We start from the raw sequence: 23,062 nt of genomic DNA, 5'->3' as shown, positions 1-23,062 counted from the left end.
ACAGGGGCACTTGACCAAGTATACTACAAAATTAGAGTCACAAGTGTGAAAACCTTTTATTGGAAAGGATTTGCCTGTCCTGGGGTGAGTTATGTTGTCTGATCTGATTACATTGGAACAGGCCGCACAGTTCAAACAGGGGAACGTGCCCTGGCGGCGGGTTGCCAATACTCTGTGTTGTGGTAGGTCTAGTGCTCCCCACATCTACCCTCACCAGCTTGTCCCAGATGTTGGAGGGCCGTTTGGTACAAATTAATGTTGGTGCCTTGAAAGAGTCAATGATAGGATATGCTCTAGATAGTAATGGCCAATGTTTCTTGATGATTGAGTAGACCTTAGGCATCAAGGGATGAAAGGTATGTACGAATGGAACTCGTTACCCTGGGTACCTAGGAGGTGGAGGGGATGGAGGGGCTAGGGCCCATGTCCTTTCGTTGTCAAGCAGTCTAGGTGGATAATGTCTTAGTCTGAATTTTTGAGCCACAGTATCCAGTCTTTCCTTCCGGATATCAGGATTAGATACAATACGTGTTGCCCTATTAAACTGTGAACGTGGCAGACTGTTTCTGGTGGTCCTAGGGTGGCAACTTGAATAATGCAAAAGGCTATTACTGTCAGTAGGTTTGCAGTATAGATCTGTGGAAAGATCGCCTTTGGTGTCCTGTATTACCCGTGTGTCTAAAAATGGTACCGACTCCGTGCTATGATGTAATGTAAATTGCAGCTCCGGATAGATGGAATTGAGTTGTGAATAAAAGTCAAATAGAGAGATAGATGTACCTGTCCAGATAAAGATGTCATCAATATAGCGATGATATCCCAAAGCAAATTGTGAAAATAGATCATTAGGAAATACATGCTTGATTTAAAAAAAATTCATGAACGCATTTGCGTAAGCTGGTGCTACGATCGCGCCCATTGCGGTGCCACACTTCTGGACATAAAAAGTATCTTCATATAGGAAGTAATTTTCATGTAGCACTAGATCTAACAGGTCTAAGCAAAATTGGGTGGAATCAGTGGACATGTCAGAAGAGTCTAGTAAGAATCTCGTGGCTTCAATCCCTTTGTCATGCGTGATAGAGGTGTATAGACTATTCACGTCTATAGACTATTCACGTCTAGAGTAACGAGGATACTCTGAGGGTATTGTTCCTAGATGTTGTATAATTTCCAAAAAATGTCCTGTATCTAGAAGATAAGATTTGTTTTTTGTTTTTTTTACTAACGGTGTCAATATTTTTTCCAGAAAAACCGAGTGGAGATAAAATCGAGTCGGTGGATGCAACTATTGGTCTACCTGGTGGGTTATGAAGGGACTTATGGACTTTAGGCAGGATGTAGAAAACCTGTGTGATAGGGTGAGGAAAGAGGCAGTTTTCTGATCAATTATATGGCGGTCAAGATAGTTGTTTAGGAGACTCCGGATTTTAGTGGTAATGATAGTTACTGATACCATCAGCTATGGAGAGTTACCATTATTAAAACTTAACCTTTAATGAGGATAGCCTAAAATATAAGAACCCAACGAACAAACACATATATATATATACAAAAGTGCCCAAAATAACCAGTGCTCAAAAAATAAAAGAATGGAACGGTCTCACCATTCAGAACAGACACTTGGATCTTTCTCAGCCAGTGGGGCTATGATGAGTAACAGTCCAGGGGAAAAAACAACGGGCTGGGGCACAAGTCCTGTCTACCCTGTAAACCCTGTGTAGCTCCTGTCCTTACAATGACAGGCCCCAAGTGGACCCTGCTATGGACAACCACCAGATGAATGGGTGTAGGTAAATGGATTTCCTCTTCTCCCTACGCGTTTCATCACCAGTGTAGGAGACTCATCAGGGGAGTTTGAACAAAAATGTGTGCTACAAAGCACAAAAGTCCAAGCAAAAGACAGAAAAAGAGAGTCCGTATTTCAATGTGGGTCCCGCAGTGACTGGGTACCCATCAGCAAGGTATGGCTGTCTGTGTTTGCAGTCAAAATGATAGTTACTGGATCCCTTTGGATGACATCATAAGTATTAGAATCAGAGAGTTGTCGGATTACCTCCTTAGTGTAGTCAGTACGGTTCATAACTACTATCGCTCCTCCTTTATCATCTGGCTTTATTATAATGGTCTTGTTATGGAGGGATGTGAGAGCCTGTTTCTCCACAAGGGAGAGATTAGAATGTGCAGGAAAAAAGCCCAATTGTTGTTGGTGAGAAAGTTGTTTGACCTCACGGTCCACCAGTGAGATGAAAGTTTCCGTCGCATGATAGGTACGTGGAGGACTAAATTTACTAGGAATAAGAAGACCAAGAGATGAAATAGGTAGCTCAGGTGCCATAGTATCACCTGGTGCTTGTGCCCCCCTCCCCCATCGTGTTAGTAGACAGCCAAAAATGCGTTTTTAGTCTAAGTCCGAAAAATCGTTCGAGATCTTTTTCAAGTTGGAATGAGTCCCAGGATGGAGTAGGACAGAAGGACAGGCACTTCTGTAAGACCGTTAGCTCAGCAGGGGAGGGGAGATAGTCCGAGATGTTGATCACTAACTCCGGTGTCTCATCTGTGAGCAGATGGTCATTCTTTCCCCTTGATCGCCTGGTTTGTCTGTAGTTGGTTGACCACCAATGCGGACCTTTGATAAAAAATGTTGTCTGCCCAACAACACTAATATTGATATTTAGTGCAATTTTTCATGTACATTACACACCCCTTAGGCCGGCACTGTCGCCATCTACTACATCATTGCTTATACTTACAATTTTACTACTATCCATATCGCCACTATCTGCTCTGTTATATGGTTGCCATAATGTCTCATTCTTATGGGACTTATAGACTTTGTGCCACCTTAATTTACTTATGTATATGTGCGCCATTGCCATACCATTTTTTTACTACATCGCCGCTCTATTTTATGGTTGCCTTGACTACTCGATTCTCGTGCAATATACACAAGCCTCTACGTCTGTGCAGTTCAGTCTAAGCACACAGCGCTACATCACTTCCGGTCCGGAACTTCCGGTCACACGGTATCCCTGGTTACATACAAAATACCGCGGTGTAGGAGCCTCTGACACGACGCTGTCACAGCACAGCTATTTCCATTTGGCTACTGCTATAGAATACAACACTAATTGCTGCTGCTATACAGATACAGTATTATGCTCCTGAACAGGTCATTAATAGTGTTGAGCGATACCATCCGATACTTGAAAGTATCGGAATCGGATAGTATCGGCCGATACCCGAAAAATATCGGATATCGCCGATACCGATATCCGATACCAATACAAGTCAATGGGACACCAAGTATCGGAAGGTATCCTGATGGTTCCCAGGGTCTGAAGGAGAGGAAACTCTCCTTCAGGCCCTGGGATCCATATTAAGGTGTAAAATAAAGAATTAAAATAAAAAATATTGATATATTCACCTCTCCGGCGGCCCCTGGACATCACGCTGGTAACCGGCAGGCTTCTTTGTTTAAAATGAGCGCCTTTAGGACCTGCGAATGACGTCGCGGCTTCTGATTGGTCGCGTGCCGCTCATGTGACCGCCACGCGACCAATCAGAAGCCGCGACGTCATTCGCAGGTCCTAAATTCCTAGAATTAGGAGTTTAGTGAATGAGAATGACGTCGCGGCTTCTGATCAGAAGCCGCGACGTCATTCGCAGGTCCTAAACGCGCTCATTTTAAACAAAGAAGCCTGCCGGTTACCAGCGTGATGTCCAGGGGCCGCCGGAGAGGTGAATATATCAATATTTTTTATTTTAATTCTTTATTTTACACATCCCTATGGATCCGATACCGATACCCGATACCACAAAAGTATCGGATCTCGGTATCGGAATTCCGATACCGCAAGTATCGGCCGATACCCGATACTTGCGGTATCGGAATGCTCAACACTAGTCATTAACTATATAGGATATTGGTATCTGTGTTTATAGTTTTTTCTATATAGAATACATCTGGTCTAGTCCACCCCCATTTTTTCATCTTGGCCTGTGTTTGGGGATTATTTATCATCAGTAGGACTAAGATTGAATAAGTTTAGTCTACTTTCCTTTCTGTTTCTTCTGTCTATAGATATATAACAAATAGACCTCATTTTTTTCTAATATCTGCCTGTACCATCAGTAATATCACAGTCAGATATTATTCATCTACACAAGAAGACTTCCGTTTTACATCTTATATGCAGTATTAGTCAGGTTAGCAGCAATATCCTAAGTCAGCTATAGTATTAGCTATAACATTAGTTCCATCTAAAAACCAACTATCCTATCTGAAAGAGAAGCAGCACATATCTACTTCTCCTCATGCTATCCTATGCACCCTTTAAGTATCTTTGTTCATTCCCCTGCCATTTGTTGGGTGTAATAGGGCAGAAAGGGAGAGCCGCCGACGAGTGGGGGCGCCAAAGTGCAGGTTATAGGGTGCCAACCTGCGGTGTCAGGCAGGGTGAGATAAGATATACAGGGTCAGGCACCTCCCCCGGGTGCCTCTGTATTTTAGTTTATTGGTGTTGGTGCTTATTCACATATTGTTGTATTTTAGACGTATTTAATAAAAATTGAAGTTTTATATCTACACATTAGAGTCTAGTGGTGATCCCATTATCTCCATCTTCCACAGTGACGGTTCAGGCAGAGGGCGGCAGCGCTCACTAGACACGTCATCGCACCCCCTGATCTGAACAGTCACAGGCAGAGGACGCGGAAGACGGAGCAGCATTCAGGGGTGGAACGGGGTCAGGTGAATATCGAAATGCTCACCCTCTCCCATTATACTCACCTGCTCCCGGCGCGGTCCCTGGCAGCTTCTCACTGACAGGTGGTTTCCGGGAGCTTCTTCCTATGTTCAGTGGTCACGTACCGCTCATTACAGTAATGAATATGCGTCCATATTCAATACTTTAATGAGCGGTACCACGTGACCGCTGAACACAGGAAGAGCCACCCGAAGACCATCGGAGATGCAGGGACAGGAGCAGGTGAGTATGTGACAGTCACCGCTCCCATCCCCCGCCGACAATGACTCGAGTATAAGCCGAGAGGGGCACTTTCAGCCTAAAAAAAATGGGCTGAAAATCTCCCGAGTATATATGGTAAGTTTAATTGCAGTGGGTAGTGCTCATCTAAATGTGCAGTTTTGGACACTCATAACACTAATTGTTGTCTCTCTTTTACAGGTAATCCAAAAATTTTTAAGGTCTGCATCTGGGGGAAGAGGCAGTGAACAGCAGCACTTACAAAAGAAGATGATAGAGTTCCTGGAAAAACTTCCTGCATAGAAACGTGCAAAGAGATAAGTATTAATGATTCACAAAACTTACCCGAACCAAAAGTATGTGCTATATTTATAGGATAACCAGAAACTTACACATTCTGATAGTATTTATCACACATTTCAGGTTCAGAACCCATCCAAATCATGGCTTCTGTTAACGAAGGTCCTTCACAAAAAAAAAGAAGCGCTCATACTCAGACAGTTTTCATGAAGAATGGGAAGAACAATATCTTTTTACTCATTTTAGGGACAATTGTATCTGCCTTATATGTCAGGCCACTGTATCCACTGGGAAAAAATGCAATGTTGAGCGTCATGTCACAACAACACACAAGAAGTTTGACCAGGAATATCCAGAGGGCACCAATCTAAGAAAAATAAAAGTCGAAGATTTGAAGTGTGCTCTGACTGCCCAACAAGCTGTGCTTCGAAAGCCACGCAATAAATCTAAAGCAGCTACAGTTGCATCCTTTAAAGTTGCACATAATCTTGCCCAAAGGGAAAATAAATATTTGAGAACGGTAAAACTACAGGAAGTGACAACACAATGTCCATCCCATCATGCCATTCATGCGCATCCCATAATCCAGGAAGAGGAAACTCCCACACCATTCCCGTCTTCCTGTCTTATGGCTGCCGACATGGAGGGGTATGATCGCATGAGCCTGGATGTGCTGCAGATGATAAGTGTGTGTGTATGTATATGTGTATATATGTGTGTGTCTGTGTATATATGTGTGTGCGTGTGTTCGGACATCGGCCGATGAGACTAGTCCCATCGGCCTATGTCTGTTCCCTCCAAGTCGTTGCAGCAGGCTCAGCTCGATGGGAGCAGTATTTCCCATCGAACTGTCCCTGCTGTTATGTACTTTATTTAATTTTATTGTTGCCCCCTCCCCCTAAACCAAATAAAGTGTCCCAATAATTTCCCCCACAAAATGTCCCCTAAAATAATGGTCATTGGTGACCAGTGGTTACGGGCCCATTCCCCCTAAACAATACAACTATTCACCCCCACACTAAATTATCATTGGTGGCCAGTGTGTAATAATTAACATTAGTGGCCAGTGTTAATTTAATTAAATATATACTATAGTCCCTTTTATTAATTTCCATTGGTGGCCAGTGGAAATAATATATAAATTAATTATGTCCCTATTAAAATTCATTTTCATTGGTGGCCAGTTGAAAAAAATAATATAATGTAAATAATGTATACTGTATACTTTCCATAATATTTCCTTTTCATTGGTGGCCGGCCAGTGGTTACCTGTGTAAAAAAATTATAAATACCTGTCCCCGGCGATCGCCACCTAAAATAAAAAATTAAAAAACAAACCCATACTCACCTAAACGCCCAATTCCACGACTCCCTCGTCAGAAAAACATTAAAAAAACAAACCACAACGTATACCTACCCTCCGCAGCATCCAATTAAACGAGTGTCCCACGATGATCTTGAGTTTAGAGCAGCCACATAACATACGGCTGCTCTAAACCGCGGCCGCCGATACAATGAACGGGATCGTAATAAGTACAGTGGGGCAAAAAAGTATTTAGTCAGTCAGCAATAGTGCAAGTTCCACCACTTAAAAAGATGAGAGGCGTCTGTAATTTACATCATAGGTAGACCTCAACTATGGGAGACAAACTGAGAAAAAAAAATCCAGAAAATCACATTGTCTGTTTTTTTATCATTTTATTTGCATATTATGGTGGAAAATAAGTATTTGGTCAGAAACAAACAATCAAGATTTCTGGCTCTCACAGACCTGTAACTTCTTCTTTAAGAGTCTCCTCTTTCCTCCACTCATTACCTGTAGTAATGGCACCTGTTTAAACTTGTTATCAGTATAAAAAGACACCTGTGCACACCCTCAAACAGTCTGACTCCAAACTCCACTATGGTGAAGACCAAAGAGCTGTCAAAGGACACCAGAAACAAAATTGTAGCCCTGCACCAGGCTGGGAAGACTGAATCTGCAATAGCCAACCAGCTTGGAGTGAAGAAATCAACAGTGGGAGCAATAATTAGAAAATGGAAGACATACAAGACCACTGATAATCTCCCTCGATCTGGGGCTCCACGCAAAATCCCACCCCGTGGGGTCAGAATGATCACAAGAACGGTGAGCAAAAATCCCAGAACCACGCGGGGGGACCTAGTGAATGAACTGCAGAGAGCTGGGACCAATGTAACAAGGCCTACCATAAGTAACACACTACGCCGCCATGGACTCAGATCCTGCAGTGCCAGACGTGTCCCACTGCTTAAGCCAGTACATGTCCGGGCCCGTCTGAAGTTTGCTAGAGAGCATTTGGATGATCCAGAGGAGTTTTGGGAGAATGTTCTATGGTCTGATGAAAGCAAACTGGAACTGTTTGGTAGAAACACAACTTGTCATGTTTGGAGGAAAAAGAATACTGAGTTGCATCCATCAAACACCATACCTACTGTAAAGCATGGTGGTGGAAACATCATGCTTTGGGGCTGTTTCTCTGCAAAAGGGCCAGGATGACTGATCCGGGTACATGAAAGAATGAATGGGGCCATGTATCGTGAGATTTTGAGTGCAAACCTCCTTCCATCAGCAAGGGTATTGAAGATGAAACGTGGCTGGGTCTTTTTCAACATGACAATGATCCAAAGCACACCGCCAGGGCAACGAAGGAGTGGCTTCGTAAGAAACATTTCAAGGTCCTGGAGTGGCCTAGCCAGTCTCCAGATCTCAACCCTATAGAAAACCTTTGGAGGGAGTTGAAAGTCCGTGTTGCCAAGCGAAAAGCCAAAAACATCACTGCTCTAGAGGAGATCTGCATGGAGGAATGGGCCAACATACCAACAACAGTGTGTGGCAACCTTGTGAAGACTTACAGAAAACGTTTGACCTCTGTCATTGCCAACAAAGGATGTATTACAAAGTACTGAGATGAAATTTTGTTTCTGACCAAATACTTATTTTCCACCATAATATGCAAATAAAATGATAAAAAAAACAGACAATGTGATTTTCTGGATTTTTTTTCTCAGTTTGTCTCCCATAGTTGAGGTCTACCTATGATGTTAATTACAGACGCCTCTCATCTTTTTAAGTGGTGGAACTTGCACTATTGCTGACTGACTAAATACTTTTTTGCCCCACTGTATATAAGGGGACAATACAAATATCTCGCTGAGGATCTGTTTATACCAAGGAAGGTGACGGGCACAAGGGGGCATTCTTTGCGTCTGGAGGAGAGAAGGTTTTTCCACCAACATAGAAGAGGATTCTTTACTGTTAGGGCAGTGAGAATCTGGACTTGCTTGCCTGAGGAGGTGGTGATGGCGAACTCAGTCGAGGTGTTCAAGAGAGGCCTGGATGTCTTCCTGGAGCAGAACAATATTGTATCATACAATTATTAGGTTCTGTAGAAGGACGTAGATCTGGGTATTTATTATGATGGAATATAGGCTGAACTGGATGGACAAATGTCTTTTTTCGGCCTTACTAACTATGTTACTATGTTACTATGTAAAGCGATCCCGTTCACTGTATACCGAGCTCGCGCTGTTCGGGGGAACTCGTTCGGTTGTCACTGCAGCTGCGCGGACTCCCCGGCTGACCGGAGGTGATCTCTGGAGCGTGGGAAAATTTTCCCATGCTATCAGTTCATCTCCGTTCAGCCGGTGAGGCTGCGCAGAGATGATATATGTCATCTGCAGTAATGTTTACAACGGGACAGGTGCATTTGCACCAGTTCCATTGTAAACCAATCTTTTTTTTTTTTTTTTTTTTTTAACCCTTGGATTACCAGCTCAATAAAATATGGTCTAAAACTAGCTGTCTTTATTTCATTAATATAGTACGTGACTGGGCAATATAGTACGTGACTGGGCAATATACTACGTGGCTGGGCAATATACTATGTGGCTGGGCAATATAATACGTGACAGGGCAATATACTATGTGGCTGGGCAATATAGTACGTGACTGGGCAATATAGTACGTGACTGGGCAATATACTATGTGGCTGGGCAATATAGTACGTGGCTGGGCAATATACTATGTGGCTGGGCAATATAATACGTGACAGAGCAATATACTATGTGGCTGGGCAATATACTACGTGGCTGGGCAATATAGTACGTGACTGGGCAATATACTATGTGGCTGGGCAATATACTACGTCACTGGGCTATATACTACGTGACTGGGCAATATAGTACGTGACTGGGCAATATAGTACGTGGCTGGGCAATATAGTACGTGGCTGGGCAATATAGTACGTGACTGAGCAATATACTACGTGGCTGGGCAATATACTACGTGGCTGGGCAATATAGTACATGGCTGGGCAATATAGTACGTGACTGGGCAATATAGTACATGACTGGGCAATATAGTACGTGACTGGGCAATATGCTATGTGGCTGGGCAATATAGTACGTGACTGGGCAATATAGTACATGGCTGGGCAATATACTACGTGGCTGGGCAATATACTACGTGGCTGGGCAGTATAGTACGTGACTGGGCAATATAGTACGTGACTGGGCAATATAGTACGTGACTGGGCAATATACTATGTGGCTGGGCAATATAGTACGTGACTGGGCAATATAGTACATGGCTGGGCAATATAGTACGTGACTGGGCAATATAGTAGATAACCGTGCATTTCTTTTAGCCCACAATTAATTGTAATACAATTTTTCCCTTGTTATCTGTTATTTTTTAGATTGAAAAACACCCTGAAGTCTGGGACCGGTCAAGTGAAAAATACAAGGGGGCAAAGCGTGATGCCTGGCCCCAAATAGTAACCGCTCTCTTTCCAGAGTGGCCGAATCTCCCAAAACAGGGGCAAGCAATGATTAGTAAGTGTCAATTTTTTTAAATTATTTTGAAAATGTACGAAAAATGGATTTGTAATGTTTTATTTTTAAATTCTTAAATTTCAGTGGGCGATGTGAAGAAGAGATGGCGGTCTGTGACAGACATATTCATGAAATCCCTCAAGAGTCCAAGTGGCAGCTCGCCGCCAAGGAAGAGGGTGCCATATGCAGACCAGCTGCAGTTCATATTGGGAAGCCGGAGTTTGAGGAGGTAGATAATATATAAAAATTGTGTTGCTTGACGTCATGATTTAAAATTGTATTTTTGTAACCTTGGTTTTTCCTTTGGTCTGCAGAACAGAAAGCAACGTCTGTGCCCAAACACCTCCGGACCTTAACGAAGGTGACACCACGGTGGACAATATTGGAGAGGAAGTACAAGACAGCAGAATGGCCAGCCAAGATTCTCTGGGGGAACATGTCTTTGTCACCAGAAATAACTGATTCCCTTGGAGAACGTGACATTGCAGCACATACAGGAGAATTTTTGAACTCTAATAACACGACTTCAACTTCCTCGGACGCTGATGCCAACTCTGGTGGTGGTGTGTCGAGGCACGTGGGGATGGGGGCTGTTTCTGCCCGTCCCGTGGCTTTGAGAAGGGCGGTACCAAAGAAGACCAAACAAGCTCAAATTATTGAACAGTTAACTGGCAGAACGCTCAATCTACTTGATAATTCATCAAAGCAAGATGAGCAAGACAAATTTGGGTCACTTTTGGCAGACAGCCTTAGAACACTGCCACGGGACAAGCAGCAAATGTACATGACAGCGGCCAATTGTCTGTTTATGGCAATTGATGGCACATCCACCCTACCCCCTGCTCCACAAGTTATGATGGGTATTTTTAACCTTTTTAAGAACCCCATTGTGCCTCCACCACCACCACCACCAGCAGCTGCATCGCAGCGTTATGGACAGGCGGCAACATACAGGGCCGACCATGTAGATGCGTACAGTTATGGCCATACACCTGTACCTAGTGCAACTGGCCATCGTTCCAGTACGCCCAATACCAGTGTCTCCTCCCAACCAGACTTATTTACGGGTTATGACTATCAACCGGAATATCACCACTTTTGAGATTTGATTTCTCATCCTTTTTGAGTAGAGATGGGAGTGAAGAGAATGTTTAACCGTTAGAGTTCCTGACAAAATATTATAAAGTTATTTAAGTTTTGTTATAAAATGTCAGTTCATATATATTAAAAACAGTTTCTTGTATGTAACAAAAGTTTATTTTACTTCATTACAAAAAATTTTATTTTAACAACTCAGAGTTCTGATTGTCATAAAAATATGAAGATCGGAAAATGGGATCTGAGGAAGCAACAGTAAACGATAACAACATGGAAACGACTATTGTTTAAATAATATTTTGTATTTATTAACAATTGAATAAAGGAAAAAAATAATTTAGAAAACCTACGAACACTAATTGTATCGCAAGATAAAACATACACATCATGGCCACTAGCGTTATGGGGACACGGGCAGCATTGCGGCAGCATTATGAGGGAAACTGTCAGCATTGCGGCAGCATTATGAGGGAAACAGGGTGCACTCGCAGCATTGGGGCAGCGTTATGAGAAAAACTGGCAGCATTATGGGGGCACTCGCAGCATAGCGGCAGCATTATGAGGGAAACAGGGTGCACTCGCAGCATTGGGGCAGCGTTATGAGGGAAACTGGCAGCATTATGGGGGCACTCGCAGCATAGCGGCAGCATTATGAGGGAAACAGGGTGGACTCGCAGCATTGGGGCAGCGTTATGAGGGAAACTGGCAGCATTATGGGGGCACTCGCAGCATAGCGGCAGCATTATGAGGGAAACAGGGTGCACTCGCAGCATTGGGGCAGCGTTATGAGGGAAACTGGCAGCATTATGGGGGCACTCGCAGCATAGCGGCAGCATTATGAGGGAAACGGTGCACTCGCAGCATTGGGGCAGCGTTATGAGGGAAACTGGCAGCATTATGGGGGCACTCGCAGCATAGCGGCAGCATTATGAGGGAAACAGGGTGCACTCGCAGCATTATGAGGGAAACTGGCAGCATTATGGGGGCACTCGCAGCATAGCAGCAGCATTATGAGGGAAACAGGGTGCACTCGCAGCATTGGGGCAGCGTTATGAGGGAAACTGGCAGCATTATGGGGGCACTCGCAGCATAGCGGCAGCATTATGAGGGAAACAGGGTGCACTCGCAGCATTGGGGCAGCGTTATGAGGGAAACTGGCAGCATTATGGGGGCACTCGCAGCATAGCGGCAGCATTATGAGGGAAACAGGGTGCACTCGCAGCATTGGGGCAGCGTTATGAGGGAAACTGGCAGCATTATGGGGGCACTCGCAGCATAGCGGCAGCATTATGAGGGAAACGGTGCACTCGCAGCATTGGGGCAGCGTTATGAGGGAAACTGGCAGCATTATGGGGGCACTCGCAGCATAGCGGCAGCATTATGAGGGAAACGGTGCACTCGCAGCATTGGGGCAGCGTTATGAGGGAAACTGGCAGCATTATGGGGGCACTCGCAGCATAGCGGCAGCATTATGAGGGAAACGGTGCACTCGCAGCATTGGGGCAGCGTTATGAGGGAAACTGGCAGCATTATGGGGGCACTCGCAGCATAGCGGCAGCATTATGATGGAAACGGTGCACTCGCAGCATTGGGGCAGCGTTATGAGGGAAACTGGCAGCATTATGGGGGCACTCGCAGCATAGCAGCAGCATTATGAGGGAAACGGTGCACTCGCAGCATTGGGGCAGCGTTATGAGGGAAACTGGCAGCATTATGGGGGCACTCGCAGCATAGCGGCAGCATTATGAGGGAAACAGGGTGCACTCACAGCATTGGGGCAGCGTTATGAGGGAAACTGGCAGCATTATGGGGGCACTCGCAGCATTGGGGCAGCATTATGAGGGAAACAGGGTGCACTCGCAGCACTGGGGCAGCGTTATGAGAAAAACTGGCAGCATTATGGGGGCACTCGCAGCATAGCGGCAGCATTATGAGGGAAACAGGGTGCACTCGCAGCATTGGGGCAGCGTTATGAGGGAAACTGGCAGCATTATGGGGGCACTCGCAGCATAGCGGCAGCATTATGAGGGAAACAGGGTGCACTCGCAGCATTGGGGCAGCATTATGAGGGAAACTGGCAGCATTATGGGGGCACTCGCAGCATAGCGGCAGCATTATGAGGGAAACAGGGTGCACTCGCAGCATTGGGGCAGCGTTATGAGGGAAACTGGCAGCATTATGGGGGCACTCGCAGCATAGCGGCAGCATTATGAGGGAAACAGGGTGGACTCGCAGCATTGGGGCAGCATTATGAGGGAAACTGGCAGCATTATGGGGGCACTCGCAGCATAGCGGCAGCATTATGAGGGAAACAGGGTGCACTCGCAGCATTGGGGCAGCATTATGAGGGAAACTGGCAGCATTATGGGGGCACTCGCAGCATAGCGGCAGCATTATGAGGGAAACAGGGTGCACTCGCAGCATTATGAGGGAAACTGGCAGCATTATGGGGCACTCGCAGCATAGCGGCAGCATTATGAGGGAAACAGGGTGCACTCGCAGCATTGGGGCAGCGTTATGAGGGAAACTGGCAGCATTATGGGGGCACTTGCAGCATTGGGGCAGCATTATGAGAAAAACAAGGTGCACTCGCAGCATTGGGGCAGCATTATGAGGGAAACTGGCAGCATTATGGGGGCACTCGCAGCATAGCGGCAGCCTTATGAGGGAAACAGGGTGCACTCGCAGCATTGGGGCAGCGTTATGAGGGAAACTGGCAGCATTATGGGGGCACTCGCAGCATAGCGGCAGCATTATGAGGGAAACAGGGTGCACTCGCAGCATTGGGGCAGCGTTATGAGGGAAACTGGCAGCATTATGGGGGTACTCGCAGCATATAGCGGCAGCATTATGAGGGAAACGGTGCACTCGCAGCATTGGGGCAGCGTTATGAGGGAAACTGGCAGCATTATGGGGGCACTCGCAGCATAGCGGCAGCATTATGAGGGAAACAGGGTGCACTCGCAGCATTGGGGCAGCGTTATGAGGGAAACTGGCAGCATTATGGGGGCACTCGCAGCATTATGAGGGAAACAGGGTGTTAGGTCTCGAGTTCCCGCTTCTCCCAAGTAGCGAGGAGCAAATTTAGTGGACTCAACTCGCAGCCTGATGTTACGGGCGGAGAGCCACACCAAGTCGCCAGGAGCAAAGGACGGGGCGGGGCGCCGAAGAGCATCGGCGGAGGACCTCATTCTCTCCTTAGAGGCCTGAATGGCATCCTGAGTGCGGTCCCAAATATCCCGTGCCTCCACAGCCCAGTCTGCCACCCTGGAGTCTGCGGAAGACACGGGCATAGGCACAGGTACCCGTGGATGCTGACCATAGTTGAGGAGGAATGGGGTTTGTCCAGTGGAGTCGGCTACGGCGTTGTTCAGCGCAAACTCTGCCCATGATAGCAAGGATGCCCAGTCATCCTGCCTGGCTGAAACAAAATGTCGCAGGTATGTGACCAAGGTCTGGTTGGCCCTCTCTACCAACCCATTCGTCTCGGGATGATAAGCGGAAGAGAGATTCAACTCAATACTGAGAAGACGACACAGCTCTCTCCAGAACCGAGACGCAAACTGGGACCCCGGTCACTGACAATTTTGTCAGGCATACCATGTAGGCGGAAGATGTGCTTAATGAACAACGCAGCCAAGACCCGTGCAGAAGGTAACCGTGGTAGCGGCACCAAATGCACCATTTTCGAGAAATGATCGGTGATGACCCAAATGATGGTACAGCCGCGAGACTTGGGCAAACCCACGACAAAGTCCATCCCGACCATCTCCCAGGGCCTATCTGCCACCGGCAAGGGATAGAGCAACCCAGCTGGCCTTTGACGCGGAGATTTATTTTTGGCGCAGGAGACACACGCCAGAATATAATCCCTGACATTCCGGACCATATGCGGCCACCAGTACGTCCTCGCCAGTAGCTCAGATGTCCTCTTTGTCCCAAAGTGTCCACCCACTCTGGACGAATGAGCCCAAGAGAGAACCTCTGGTCGCAAATTAATGGGCACAAAAGTCTTGCCCGGAGGCACAGACTCAAGCGAAACCGGTGCTACGGTTCTCAGGTCTTTTAGAGGGAACAATAAGCCGAGGCTCCTCTTCCTCCTCTTCAGTTGACATAAGGGAGCGAGAGAGAGCATCAGCACGAATATTCTTCTCCCCGGCGAGAAAATGAAGAGAAAAGTGGAACCGGGAAAAGAACAAGGACCATCTGGCTTGGCGAGAATTTAGCCGCTGGGCTGTCTGTAAGTAGACCAAATTCTTGTGGTCAGTGTAAACCTGGAAGGGAAACCGCGCACCTTCCAGAAGATGTCTCCACTCTGAAAAGGCCAACTTCATTGCTAGCAGCTCCCTATCCCCGATGGAGTAGTTTCTCTCCGCTGGCGAGAAAGTCTTAGAGAAGAAGAAGCATGGATGCTTCCGACCTTGAGCATCCTTCTGGTAGAGGACTGCTCCAGCACCAACGGACAAAGCATCCACCTCCATTAGGAATGGCTTATCCACATCGGGACGATGTAAGATGGGAGCGCTAGCAAAGTGGGACTTAATAGAAGTGAAGGCCTTGGAGACCTCTTCCGACCACAATTTAGGATTCGCTCCCTTCTTGGTGAGGGCTACCAAGGGAGTTACCAGAGTTGAGAAGTGGGGAATGAACTGGCGGTAATAGTTAATGAACCCCATAAAGCGCTGCACCGCTTTAAGAGAATGGGGCTCTTGCCAGTCCATCACAGCCTGTAGTTTGGCAGGATCCATAGCCAATCCCTGGGCGGAGATGATATAGCCCAGGAACGGCAAAGACTCCTGCTCAAACATACACTTCTCCAACTTAGCGTAAAGAGAGTTTGCCCGTAGGAGGTCGAAGACTCTGCCAACATCTCTCCGGTGGGAGTCAATATCTGGAGAAAAGATGAGAATATCATCCAGATAGACTACAACTGAGGTGGAAAGCATATCCCGGAAGATGTCGTTGACAAAGTCTTGAAAAACGGCTGGGGCATTACAGAGCCCGAAGGGCATCACCAGATACTCATAGTGCCCATCTCTGGTGTTAAACGCCGTTTTCCATTCGTCCCCCTCACAGATGCGAATCAGGTTGTAAGCACCCCGCAGATCTAATTTAGTAAATACCCTTGCTCCCCGAAGCCTATCGAAGAGCTCAGATATCAAGGGCAAAGGATACTTGTTCTTAACGGTGATAGCGTTAAGACCCCTGTAGTCTATGCATGGACGTAGCTCCCCATTCTTCTTCTGCACGAAGAAGAACCCTGCCCCAGCAGGTGACACTGACTTCCTGATAAACCCTCTTGCCAGATTCTCTTGAATGTACTGAGACATGGCCTCCGTCTCCGGGAGAGATAATGGATAAACTCAACCCCGGGGAGGCTCCGCACCAGGCAAGAGATCGATAGGACAGTCATAGGGGCGATGGGGCGGAAGGGTCTCCGCCGCCTTCTTGGAGAACACGTCTGCGTAAGACCAATATTGCTTGGGGAGAGTGGATAGATCTGCGGGTACCTCAGTAGTAGCAACCTGAACGCACTCTCGGTGACACCTACCCCCACATGATTCACCCCATCCCAGAATTCTGCCTGAGGACCACTCGATGTGAGGAGAGTGGTACCGTAGCCAAGGTATCCCCAACAGGACCTCATCAATACCCTCAGGAATGACGAGCAGAGAAATAATTTCCTGATGGGATGGCGACAGGGACAGAGTAACAGGGATGGTATGATGTGTTATCTGTGCGGGGAGTGTCGACCCATTCAACACTCGTACCGTTACTGGTTGAGATAGCATAACCAGGGGTATTACGTGACGTTGGGCGAAGGCAGAAGACATAAAATTGCCCTCCGCCCCAGAATCCACGCAGAGGTCTACCGAGTGGGAGGATGAGCCAAAGGTAATTGTCCCCTTAAAGGACAATTTGGAGGCAAACGTCGCAGTGTCTAGTGCACCTCCACCTACTACCACTAGACGCTGACGTTTCCTCGACCGCTGATGACATCTGGTGGCAAGATGTCCTGACTGTTGGCAAACATGGCAACCCTGGAGTGCACGAGCGGTCTGGGACTTAGATCCCGCTCGTGACACCACCTTAGGTTCCTGGAACTCAGGAGCCTGGACTGGAGATTCCAAAGGTTTGGCGAAGGTGGGAGCCAGCCGAAACCTCTGCCTACACTGGGCTCGCTCTAACCTCCGCTCGTGAAAACGGAGGTCAATGCGAGTAGATACTGCTATTAACTCCTCCAGTGTGGCGGGAATCTCCCTAGTGGCCAGAGAACCCTTAACGTGGTCAGCCAGCCCCCTCCAAAATATAGGGATAAGGGCTTTATCCGACCACTCCAGCTCAGATGCCAGAGTGCGGAAATGGACGGCAAAAAGGCTGACCAAGGACGAGCCCTGAGTCAGTGCCAACAGTTGGAGCGCCGTGTCATGGGTGACACGAGGTCCTAGAAAGACCTGTTTCAGAGTGCTCAGGAATAACGGAGCACTCTGCACCACATGATCGCCACGCTCCCACAGCGGCGTAGCCCACTGCAACGCCCTGTCCGACAATAAGGAAATTATAAAGCCCACCTTAGCCCGCTCTGTAGGGAAACGAGAGGCCAGAAGCTCGAGATGTATTGAGCACTGACTCACGAAACCCCTACAGGACTTACTGTCACCAGAAAATTTCTCTGGTAGCGGGAGGCGAGATAGCGTCGGTACAGGAGCGGCAGTGGACAAGGTAGCTGCAGCCACACTTGCAGCCTGAACAGCGACAGCAGTAACATCCACAGCTGAGGTTGAACGCTCAAGAGCCGCCAACCTTCCCTCCAGCTGCTGGATGTACCGCTGTAAACGCTGGTCGTCCGCCATTTTACTAGCCAGACCCTGGCGCTAGTATTCTGTTAGGACTGGCGAAACGCACCAAGACAGATGGTATAGATGCGTTCGCAGTCCGGGGTCCACCGTGCAGGTGAAAACTTGCTGCTAGCAATTAGCAGACTATATGGCGGTACACTAGAGTATACACGCCTGGGTTAACCTCACCCAGCGTGAAAGAAGCAATCCTGTTAAGGCACAGGACCGCGGTACCGCACCTAAAGCGCGAGCAAGTAGTCAGCGAACTCAACCCCAACTGGGATTGAAGTCCGATTAGACCCTTGCTGGCGCAACACCGCAACTGGGTGTGAAATGAAACAGAAGAGCATGCAGTGCTGCACTGACGAACGCCACTAACCACCCAGGCTTGGGTAAGGAAAGCACAGAGGAAGTGCACGGCGCCGTACTGGCGGTCACAGCAACTGGACGCTATAATGTGTGACTAGTGCTGTAGGATAAGTCGGGTGCTAGGTAGCAGCCATACACCTTCCGCGAACAGTCATACTATAGGGTAGGGGTATCCAAGGACGACTTGCACTCACAACATACACACATTAGCAATTGTTTGACAATACTAGCGCATGGCCGTGCGGTCATGCGCAGTTTATATCGCAGCAGCACAGGAAGTGGCCACAGCACTTTTGCCCTTCTAGGACCTGCCAAGAGGACCAATGGAATGTGCTGCAGAGCCTGAGCACATGACCCTCGATCTCCAACGGGAGACCTTACGCTGGGCATGCTCAGTACGTGCAGACAAGGACTTAGTCCCAGAGAAGTCCGCTCGCTGCTGACCAGCACAGACTTTAATAGCAGAGACTGGAGAAGCAGCAGTAACTCTCAGAACAGAGTGAGAATGAGCAAGACGCTGGGACCGACGTCCTTGCTGAGCAGACTCCACTGCGGCTGGACAAGATTGGGAGACCGCAGCGGAGGTGGCTCGAGATTCCCCCTGTGCAGAAGCGGGAACTCGACCCCTAACACACTCCATTTGATAAAAAGGTCTACCTTGAAAGTTTTGAAAAACTTACCAAAGAATTTGAGAAGCGTTCTTCAGAGTTTCATGCTGTTGAAGCCATAGCTTTATGTATCCATCCTACACTCTGCTGCCCGACTAATCTACCTGTCTCCCCGCTATTCCCCAGCCTCTCCCCTATGTCAAGCCCTTCACTGGTTTCCTATCGCCCAGAGACTCCAGTTTAAAACCCTCACAATGACATACAAAGCCATCCACAACCTGTCTCCTCCATACATCTGTGACATGGTCTCCCGGTACCTACCTACACGCAACCTCCGATCTTCTCAAGATCTCCTTCTCTACTCCCCTCTCATCTCTTCTTCCCACAAACGCATCCAAGACTTCTCCCGTGCTTGCCCCATACTCTGGAACTCTCTACCTCAACACAGACTCTCGCCTACCATAGAAACCTTCAAAAAGAACCTGAAGACCCACCTCTTCCGACAAGCCTACAGCCTGCAGTGATCCTGAAGTTACTGATCCGCCGCGCAACCTTCCCTACCCTCTCCTAGTGTTTCATCACCCATCCCCTGCAGACTGTGAGCCCTCGCGGGCAGGGTCCTCCCTCCTTATGTACCCGTGTGCCTGTTATCTGCTCATGTTTAATGTATTTGTCTATATGTGCCTCGTATTCACATGTAAAGCGCCATGGAACAAATGGCGCTATAAAAATGTATAATAATAATAATAATGTATGTCTAATCCATTTATGACCTCTGATATTTGTGTAATTTCATCATTAACATGGACACCTCTCAACTTGAAAATGTGATTATAACATTGAACACTGATCTGTTGCTCAAATCCAGGTGTCGGGAGGATAACTTCTGGAGATTAGTTGATCAATGCAAGTACCCTCTTTTGAAATCTGTTTCACAACGACTGAATGCCTGCTTTGGATCAACATATCTTTGTCAATCAGGCTTTTCAGCTCTGAAAATATTAAAATCTAAATACAGATCTCGTTTGACAGATGAACACCTGGATGACTGCATGCGCATGGCTCTCACTAATTGCAACCCAGATTTTGAAAGACTGGCAGAAAACATGCAGTGCCAGATTTCACATTGGACATTTTCAAGTTTCATTGCACTGTTGAAGTTCTACTACGTTAGTTTCCAGTAGTTTCTTGTTTTCTACTAGTAAATTGGCTGTGACTATGTCTTTTTCTGCATTGTGGCTCTCGACCAACTTTTATAGCGGAATTTGGCCCTCAAGGTAAGAAAGGTTCTACAGGATAATTAGGGTGAAGATCAAACCCACATTAATACTACAGAGACATGAGAGGGGTGATGAGCGTTGTAAGAGCCAATACTAACATGATAAACATGGGGGCTTTCAGTAGGCCTGTTTCATTTCAACAGCATTGGAATCTGGTATGATCACATTGGTGGGTGAGGGAGCAATAGGATGATAGATGCCCACCACTCTTTTAATTTACCAAGATACAGCAGCATTTTTGGGGACTCTGATTTTAGTAGTTACAGACGGTTACATAGTTACATAGTTATTAAGGTTGAAGGAAGACTATATGTCCATCTAGTTCAACCCATAGCCTAACCTAACATGCCCTAACATGTTGATCCAGAGGAAGGCAAAAAAAACCCATGTGGCAAAGAGTAAGCTCCACATTGGGGAAAAAAATTCCTTCCCGACTCCACATACGGCAATCAGACTAGTTCCCTGGATCAACGCTCTATCAAGGAATCTAGTGTATATACCCTGTAACATTATACTTTTCTAGAAATGTATCCAATCCCCTCTTAAATTTAAGTAATGAATCACTCATTACAACATCATACGGCAGAGAGTTCCATAGTCTCACTGCTCTTACAGTAAAGAATCCGCGTCTGTTATTATGCTTAAACCTTTTTTCCTCCAAACGTAGAGGATGCCCCCTTGTCCCTGTTTCAGGTCTATGATTAAAAAGATCGTCAGAAAGGTCTTTGTACTGTCCCCTCATATATTTATACATCTGTATAACACCCGCAGTGGATGGAGCAGGGTCAGCGCCTAAAACCTATTACATATACAGGAGCTTTTCACAAAATTAGAATATCATAAAGTTAATTTACTTCAGTTACTCAATACAAAAAGTGAAACTCCTATTATAAAGAGTCATCACAAACAGTGATCTATTTCAAGTGTTTATTTCTGTTAATGTTGATGATTATGGCTTACAGCCAATGAAAACCCCAAAATCATCTCAGTAAATTAGAATAGTTAACAAAAACACCTGCAAAGGCTCCTAAGCGTATAAAAAGGTCCCTTAGTCTGTTTCAGCAGGCTCCACAATCATGGGGAAGACTGCTGACTTGACAGATGTCGAGAAGGCAGTTATTGACACTCCACAAAGAAAGTATTTCACTTGGAAATCAATGTCCCAAAGTCTGGAGGAAGAGTGGAGAGGCCACAATCCAAGCTGCTGGAGGTCTGGTGTAGGACGTAGATCTGGGGATTATGATGGAATATAGGCTGAACTGGATGGACAAATGTCTTTTTTCGGCCTTACTTACTAACTACTAACTAACTATGGTGTGAGGTCTCCACAATCAGTGATGGTTTGGGGAGCCACTTCATCTGCTGGTGTAGGTCCACTGTGTTTTATCAAGACCAAAGTCAGCGCAGCCGTCTACCAGGACATTTTAGAGCACTTCATGCTTCCCTCTGCTGACAAGCTTTTTGGAGATGGAAATTTCATTCTCCAGCCGGACTTGGCACATGTCAACACTGTCAAAAGCACCAATACCTGGTGTAAAAACAACAGTATCACTGGGCTTGATTGGCCAGCAAACTCGCCTGACCTTAACCTCATAGAGAACCTATGAGGTATTGTCAAGAGGAAGATGAGAGACACCAGACCCCACAATGCAGACGAGCTGAAGGCTGCTATCAAAGCAACCTGGGCTTCCATAACCCCTCAGCAGTGCCACAGGCTGATCACTTCCATGCCACGCCGCATTGATGCAGTAATTGATGCAAAAGGAGCCCGGCCAAGTACTGAGAGCATTTACTGAACATACATTTCCAGTAGGCCAACATTTTGGATTTTAAAATCATTTTTCAAGCTGGTGTTATAAAGTATTTTAATTTACTGAGATAATGACTTTTGGGTTTTCATTGGCTGTAAGCCATAATCCTCAACAGAAATAAATCCCTGTTTATAATGACTAAGATACAAGTTTCACTTTTTGTATTGATGAATTGAAATAAATTCACTTTTTGATATTCTAATTTTGTGAGAAGCATCTGTATATCGTGCACACAATCGCCCATCATGAACTTGGTGACATGGAGACAAAGTTCACATAGAAATCCTTGTTAAATAGAAGCTGGACCAGAAAGACTGTCCCAAGGGAAGCCACGTCTGACCACAGACTTCCCACTGTGCCACTCAAATCCATGGCTGATCACGTAATACACAGATGAGTAGGATTCATGGACAAAAAAGTCACAGATCGGTAGAGGCCAGGAAATCACTGGAAGAGAAGAGATAATGACCAGGATCAGGGCAGGGTTGAACTTGGACGGATATTCGGCATTTGAAAGCCCTCAGACCCATGCTGCCCCCACCATCCTTGTACAGATGGGGTCTCTTAATATTTCTCTGCTTAAAGGAAATAAAGATTTACCATTAGACCAATATTACCATGAATACAGAATCCCACCATATACTGACAGAATAACACCATCATATTGATGAACCCTTTATGGGGCAATCAGACCGTTCTGGACGACACGGTCTCAGATCTCCGCTGTCTCAGCGTTTCCCGGAGACAACTACTCTGCAAAGCAAAATACACTTATCTGAACTCTAGACTGGGCCCTTCTATAATCATACCTCCCACCATTCTGGACTATTCTACATTGCTAAGTGGTGATATTAACCATCTGCACCCTGGTACGGTGTGAGGGGCAGAATCAGACTTCTTAAAGTAACATACACG

Source organism: Ranitomeya imitator, chromosome 6, assembly GCF_032444005.1.
Source record: "Ranitomeya imitator isolate aRanImi1 chromosome 6, aRanImi1.pri, whole genome shotgun sequence".
Taxonomy (NCBI): Eukaryota; Metazoa; Chordata; class Amphibia; order Anura; family Dendrobatidae; genus Ranitomeya; species Ranitomeya imitator.
This window is presented reverse-complemented; position numbering follows the sequence as displayed.